This window comes from Stenella coeruleoalba, assembly GCF_951394435.1.
Source record: "Stenella coeruleoalba genome assembly, chromosome: 3".
NCBI classification, from domain to species: Eukaryota; Metazoa; Chordata; class Mammalia; order Artiodactyla; family Delphinidae; genus Stenella; species Stenella coeruleoalba.
In genome coordinates, this window is record NC_137148.1 from 99,125,847 (window position 1) to 99,133,375 (window position 7,529).

General features: G+C 37.7%; 1 pseudogene across 1 annotated transcript; it reads left to right on the forward strand.

Moving 5' to 3' along the window:
- The first annotated feature begins 859 nt into the window (after positions 1–859).
- LOC307183592 (nucleophosmin-like) lies at positions 860–1,715 on the forward strand (annotated as a pseudogene). The gene has a single exon. The product of its transcript is annotated as a nucleophosmin-like (transcript).
- The last annotated feature ends 5,814 nt before the right edge of the window (positions 1,716–7,529 follow it).

Consider the following 7,529-nt stretch of genomic DNA (forward strand, 5'->3'; position numbering starts at 1 on the left):
CACTAGAACATAATCTTTCAAGGGGAAGAGATGATGCCTTATTCACTTTTGCATTATTCCCCTTGTTTAGACCAGAGATTTTCATGTGTAGGATGCTGTTAACTCCTCTCTCTATTGAATTGGAAGGTCCTTAAGTTGTGGATTTGAGATTTATAATAACTTAAGTGATTTTGACATTTGGGAAGCCTTTTTATATTTCTCTAATTGGTATGAACCTAGTCATTGGTAAATTGACTTATGCTGATTAGATTAAATATAGAACAGTAAGGGTGATTGTACTGTGTAGGGGATTTAATTTTGCTTCCCTTAATCAAAACATCATATGATAGTCTTCCTTCTTTCCTTCTTTCTTTTATTTTGACTTCCAGTCATTCAGAGAAACCAAATGAAATTGTCCAGGTACTAAGTAAATAACAGTAGCATATTTACTCAAACAAGAGGAAGAATGGTTCTAATTTTTATTAATTATGAAAAAAACATATCTTTAATTTGAAGAGTTTGAACTGACTCTCAGTCAGCACTGCCTCTAGAACAATTCTACCCTGGTTGAAATGGAGTCTTCACAATGATCTCAAAAGCCACACTCAGTGCCTCAGGGGTTAATGACAGCTCTTGCTGTGATAAAATAGTCAAAGCTTTTTCACTTGTCTTTTGTTTTCTTAAGGGGTTAACATACAGATCAGGACTTAATTTAGTACAAAATCTTTTGCACTTGCGTCTGTCTGCCTGTCTAATTAACTCTACATAATAAACAGCTCCTCACCCTGGTGTGATTCCGTCCTGCCGCAATTGTTCCCTGGAACGGTAGTCTTTTATCTCCGTCCACCTTCTCTTCCACCTAAGTGCGTGCCACCAACCCATGGAGGATTCGATGGACATGGACATGAGGTCCCTGAGGCCCCAGAACTATCTTTTCAGTTGTGAACTAAAGGCCAACAAAGATTATCACTTTAAGGTGGATAATGATGAAAGTGAGCACCAGTTATCTTTAAGAACGGTCGGTTTAGGGGCTGGCGTAAAGGACGAATTGCACGTTGTCGAAGCAGAGGTGGTGAATTATGAAAGCAGTCCAATTAAAGTAACACTAGCAACTTTGAAAATATGCAGCCAATTTTTTTCCCTTGGGGGCTTTGAAATAACATCACCTTTGGTCTTACAGTTGAAGTATGGTTCAGGGCCTGTGAATATTAGTGGACAGCACTTAGTAGCTATGGAGGAAGATGCAGAATCAGAAGATGAAGAGGAGGAGGATGTGAAACTCCTAAGCATATCTGGAAAGCGTTCTGCCCCTGGAAGTGGTAGAAAGTTTCCACAGAAAAAAGTAAAACTTGCTGCTGATTAAGATGAAGATGATGATGAAGATGATGACGAAGATGATGATGATGATGACTTTGATGATAAGGAAGCTGAAGAAAAAGCTACAGTAAAGAAATCTGTACGAGATACTCCAGCCAACCAAACCAGATTGGAAAAGACTCCATCAACACCAAGATCAAAAGGTCAAGAATCCTTCAAAAAAACAGGAAAAAACTCCTAAATCACCAAAAGGACCGAGCTCTGTAGAAGACATTAAATCAAAAATGCAAGCAAGTATAGAAAAAGGTGGTTCCCTTCCCAAAGTGGAAGCCAAATTCATCAATTATGTGAAGAATTGTTTCTGGATGACTGACCAGGAGGCTATTCAAGATCTCTGGCAGTGGAGGAAGTCTCTTTAAGAAAATAGTTCAAACAGTTTGTTAAAATTTTCTGCCTTATTTCATTTCTGTAACAGTTGATATCTGGCTGTCCTTTTTATAATACGGAGTGAGAACTTTCCCTACCGTGTCTGATAAATGTTATCCAGGTTCCATTGCCAAGAATGCATTGTCCAAAATACCTGTTTAGTTTTTAAAGATGGAACTCCACCCTTTGCTTGGTTTTAAGTATGTATGGAATGTTATGATAGGGCATAGTATTAGTGGTGGTCAGACAAATGGAAATGATGTGGAGGCAAAAATATACATGTGAAATAAACTCAGTATTTTAATACAGTAAAACAAACAAACAAAGCTCTTACCCTGAAACACTGATAGGTTTTGATTTAAAGAAAATTTGATGTATTGCCTTTGTCTTTAAGAAATTCATTCTGTAGAAACTTGCTTATGAACTATTTTGAACAGACAACTAGAGAAAATACAAGTCCTATATGTCTAACACCTAGATTTAATAAATGGAACTTTCCTTACTCTTTGAATCTAGGAGTAAATGGTTCTTATGTAGTTTTGACTTCTCAGCTCATCTAGATTGCCAGCATCTGAGAATTTGGTGAAAGCTATGGATTGCCTCTCAGAAAGATTTGCACATATATAACATTTTATATACAGTGTTAGAGCATTTATGGACTTTTACAAAAGTCTAAGTTAAAAACTCCTACTATAAAGAGCCAGTCTGGATAATCCATTGTGAATAGACTTTGGGATGTCCATTGACACAGATAGTTAAAATTTGGGTGAATCCGTATTAACATAAGACCGCTAGACTGTTTAGATTCAAACTTAGGGATTTTTAATAAGTGGGGTAATTTTAAAACAAGTTTTAAAGTAAGTTATTGATCCTGAAGTCAAACTGGAAATATTTTTCAAGTGGTATGAAAAACTGTCATATATATATATGTATATATATATGTGTATATATATATATATATATATATATATACACAAACATTCATACACAGCAAGCATGTGGTGGGGCTGTTGTGTGTGTGTTATGTCAGGTTATCCTTTGATGGAATATGGAGAATGCAAGGGAGAAGACAAGTTGCTAGTCATGGCATTTCTTTCACCATGCTCAGCTTAGAGATAAGCCCTTGTGGTTTCTATACTAAGCCATTGTGGTAAACACAGAGAAGAAAAAAACTAGGTACCATTTTTTATGAAAGCTTTCAAGTATTTTTTTCAATATTTTATAGTAAAATGTTCTATCCCCCAAAATGCTTGATGAATTTTTTGTTGAATTTCCTTTCCCAACCTCACTTACTATGTATATATATTATGTATAATATATATGCTACATAATGAAAGCCAAATAAAGGCAGGAAGGAATATACTCAAATTATCTTTATAGGTGAGTTGTTAACCAAGATGCATTTTTACCATATTAATAGCTGAACGTAGTCTCAAGTGCTTTTGATACATAAAATGATTCCATGTGCATCAGAAACTCCTTCTGTAGGTGTATAACTGGGAATTCTCCAAAATTCCTTCTATGTAGAACATGATGCCTATTAAAGGATAAATAATAAATATGTGGAATTTTGAAGCTTATATAGACATTATAAAAAACTAAATGTTATTTTCAACATTACTTAGGATGTTGACAAATAAGATTTCTTTCAGGGTAATATATTTTAATCACTGAAATTGTTTAGGATTAATGGTACATGGTGATAATTAAAAACAGACCAAATTGTAGTTAATTTTTCTTAATTTTTCTACAGACAACTCATCCTACAATTGTCTATTCTAACCACCCTGTCCTTACTGTACCACTAGTTTGGGTACCAGGCATTGTATTAGCCAACAGGGCTGTTAGGCAATATACCTCAGTTCTAGCTCTATACTTATAAGGAGATTACTCCCATCAGTTAAATATTATAGGTCTCAATTCTCGCATCTGTGACATAGAGTCAGATTACACAGTTCCTAAAATATTGTCTCTAAAATGCAATAATTTAGTATTTAGCAGTAAGAATTATAAGAATTGTTGCAATGTGTTTTCATTTATGGAGTCCATAAGCAGATCACAGATATGGGAAGCATAAGCCCCCTTAAGTTCTAATCACTGTGCTGCCTCACAGCATTTAAGCAGGTCCTTTAACCTTTTATTTTACATCAACTTCATTTTTGTCTGTAAAATGAGAGAGTTGAGCCAGATGACTCTAATGTTTCTGTCTTGTCTGAGTGTTGTTTATTTCTGTATCTTTATGCAGGTTCTTCAAAATATTAATCATACTGTTCATTGTATACAGATACATTTATTTGCTTAGTTGTTATGGAGATAATAAAGAATGACACTTGTGATAACTAGTGTAGATGAAGAAATTGAAGTTCAAAGAGATGAAGTATCTTTCCTGCTTCATAAATGAAAGTCTACATTTATTATATAGTGTTAAACGCCACTGGAATTGATTATCTTGTCTATTTGGGCACAGGTTATAGAATTGAATTATCTAAAATAAGCCTACTTTTTTTTTTTACATTATGTTTGTGTCTCAGTCACATAACAATAGCATTTTGGGGCTGCTATAACAAAAATACCACACATTGGGAGGCCTTAAAAAATACTTTTATTTCTCACAGTTCTGGAAGCTGGAAATTCAAGATGGAAATGCCAGCAGATCTGGTGCTGGGTGAGGGCCCCCTTCCTGCCTAGCGTACAGCTGCCTTCTAGTTGTCTCCTCCCAGGGCTGGGAGAGCAAGTTCTAGTCTCTTTTTCCTCTTCTTAGAGGATACTAATCCCATTATGGGGTTTCACCCTCATGACCTCATCTAAACCTAATTACCTCCTAAAGTCCCCCACCTCCTAATAGGCCAGTGGTGGTTAGAGTTTCAACATATGAATTTTGGAGAGACACAAGCATGCAATCCATAACCAGTTGCAACTAACTAGTACTCTTTTCCTAAACTTGTTTTAGTTTGACTTCTCTCTAAGTCTTCAGCCCAAACTTAGAGACTATCTTCATGATTTGACAACTGCCCATCTTACCAGAGTTAAGGCTAGCCAGTCCTCATTCTGCAAATGTCTCCCCACATCCTATGCTCTAGTCTTATTTACTGAAGTCCTGGCTGTCTTTGATCTCCTTGTCTTAGTCAGCTCCGGCTGTCATAACAAAATACCACAAACTGTATCTTAAAGAAGAAAAATTTATTTTCTCACAGTTTGGGAGGCTGGAGGTCTGAGGTCAAGGTGCTGGCACATTAGATTTCTGCTAAGGCTTCTTTCCTCAGCTTGCAGACATGCATTCTCTCTGTGTCCTCACATGGTCTTTTCTCTGTGCACATGTGCCTGGTGTCTTCATATTTTTATAAGGACACCACTCCTATTATATTTGTGTTCCACCTTTATGACCTCATTTAACCTTAATTACATCCTTAAAAGCCCTTATCTCCAGCTACAGTCACATTTGAGGTTAGAACTGAATCTATAAATTTTGGAGAGGGGCACAATTTAATCCAAAGACTCTTTAAGCTGTCTGATGTCTCGTGGAATTTGTACTAATCCTATGTGTTCCCATCTCTGACTGTATCTCTCTGATCCACATTTATCTGTTTATTGTCTTTCTACTGCACTGGACTGTGAGCTTTTAAAAAGCTAGGAGTGCATCATTTTTAAGTCTAAAACTCTGGGACAGTGATTGCATGTAGATTTATTAAGCAGTACATAAAAGCTTTTTTAATTAGTTGATTAATAAAATAGTTTTATTTCGTATAACATTTTTAGGAAGGGTAGAAAAGCATGCTGCATGTCTTTATCCTAGATATTAGCGATTGAGATTGTGCCTTCTTAAGATCCTCTATTTTAAAGAGTATCTATGAAGAGGTTAAGGCACAATAAGTACTTCAAAACACTTGTGGAATAGAAGCGAGGGAAGTCTCTAAAACAGCATTTTAGAAAAATAGCTGCATCAAAGAGAACTGCAATATATGAATTAAGTTGTTCTGAAGCAGAGACGAGGGGATAATGTGTTTCTAAGGTGGCGTGACCACAGAATGTTCTTTTTTTTTTTTTTTTTTTTTTTTGCGGTATGCGGGCCTTTCACTGTTGTGGCCTCTCCCTTTGTGGAGCACAGGCTCCGGACGCGCAGGCTCAGCGGCCATGGCTCACAGGCCCAGCCGCTTCGCGGCATGTGGGATCCTCCTGGATTGGGGCACGAACCCGCGTCCGCTGCATCAGCAGGCGGACTCTCAACCACTGCACCACCAGGGAAGCCCCCCACAGAATGTTCTTGATAACAGGTGTGTTCAGACTATGAAGCCTGGATGAACAACAGCCACCAGGGGGATGTGTGAGGTGAGAGGAATAAAATATACAGGAGACTCTTTTAGGAAGAAAGCAGAGATGGGATGATTCCACTGGTGTTTTATTTCCTCAAGCAATTTCTTGATACTGCAGGGACACTTTTCTAAATAACTTGTTTGCCTCAGCCTTCTTTAGTTTTGGACCAAAACTTTTGCCTCCAGATTTTGTGAATCCAGGCTGCTGATCCATTCCGTGACATTCAACTTAACACCATAAAGAATTTAGATCCTGAGGCTTCTAAAAGGAAAAACGACTTGTGGTTATAAATAATTTTCATTCTTGTAATTTCATGTCACAGTGATCTTTTAAAAATTCTTAGTTGAGATAATGTTACTCACCTGTTTAATAGCCCAATGGATGTCTCCTTTGATTCACAGTCAAAGCCAGAGTCATAAGGATTCCTTGGCAAAGCCCACCGTGAGCTGAGCTTCCTTACTTCTTCGACTCAGGTCCTGTTGCTCTTTCGCTTCCTGTCTCCAGTACATCAACCTGCTTTCTTTCTTTGCAAAGTACTTGTTACTTTCAAGTAAACTATCTAACCTGTTTATTCCTTTTGTGTGTTGTCTAATCTTTCCCTTAGAACACAGATTCTACCATGACAGAGTGTTGTCTGTTTTGTTAAATGCTGTATCCCTGGTGCATAGAAGAGTGTCTGGCATGTAGTAGACACAACACAAAACACTACTGTTGAACGAAGAAATAAGATGCAAATTGACACATGGAATTTGTTCTGGAAGTAAAATAAGACTTTAAATTTATGACAGTATTGGCAGAGGAAAATAAAATCAGTAACATTGCTTTTAGCATTCGATTTTCACCTTTGTATAATCATGTTGAAAAAAGTTGATTTCGTTTTGCTTTTCTTAGGCTACTCTTCATGGTAATAGGATAGTCCTAGGTGATGTAAACAATCCATGATCATATTTCTTCACTGAATTTGCATTGGTAATAGTCTCTGTGTCTCCCATAATAATACCTTTCATTTTTTAAATTAAGTCCTGCGGGATGCAAATAGAAGAGGAGAGGAAGAGGAAAGGAGAAAATATACGGGGAAGAGGAGGAAGATCAGACAAATGCTCTGTTGCTCCATTTTACTCATGCCAGCACTTTCTTATCTGTCTTTATAAGGGATACCTTTCTATGTCCTGCTGAGGAAGGTGGGCTGAACTCTACTCCCCTTAATGCTAAGAGGCTTCTATATGTGAGATACAAGGTAAAGAAAGAAAGGAGGGGCTTCCCTGGTGGTGCAGTGGTTGAGAGTCCGCCTGCCGATGCAGGGGACACGGGTTCATGCCCCGGTCCAGGAAGATCCCACATGCTGTGGAGCGTCTAGGCCCATGAGCCATGGCCGCTGAACCTGCGCGTCCAGAGCCTGTGCTCCGCAACGGGAGAGGCCACAACAGTGAGAGGCCCGCGTAAAGCAAAAAAAAAGAAAGAAAGGAGTAGGTGCTTTGTAGAGAACTTAGAATTGT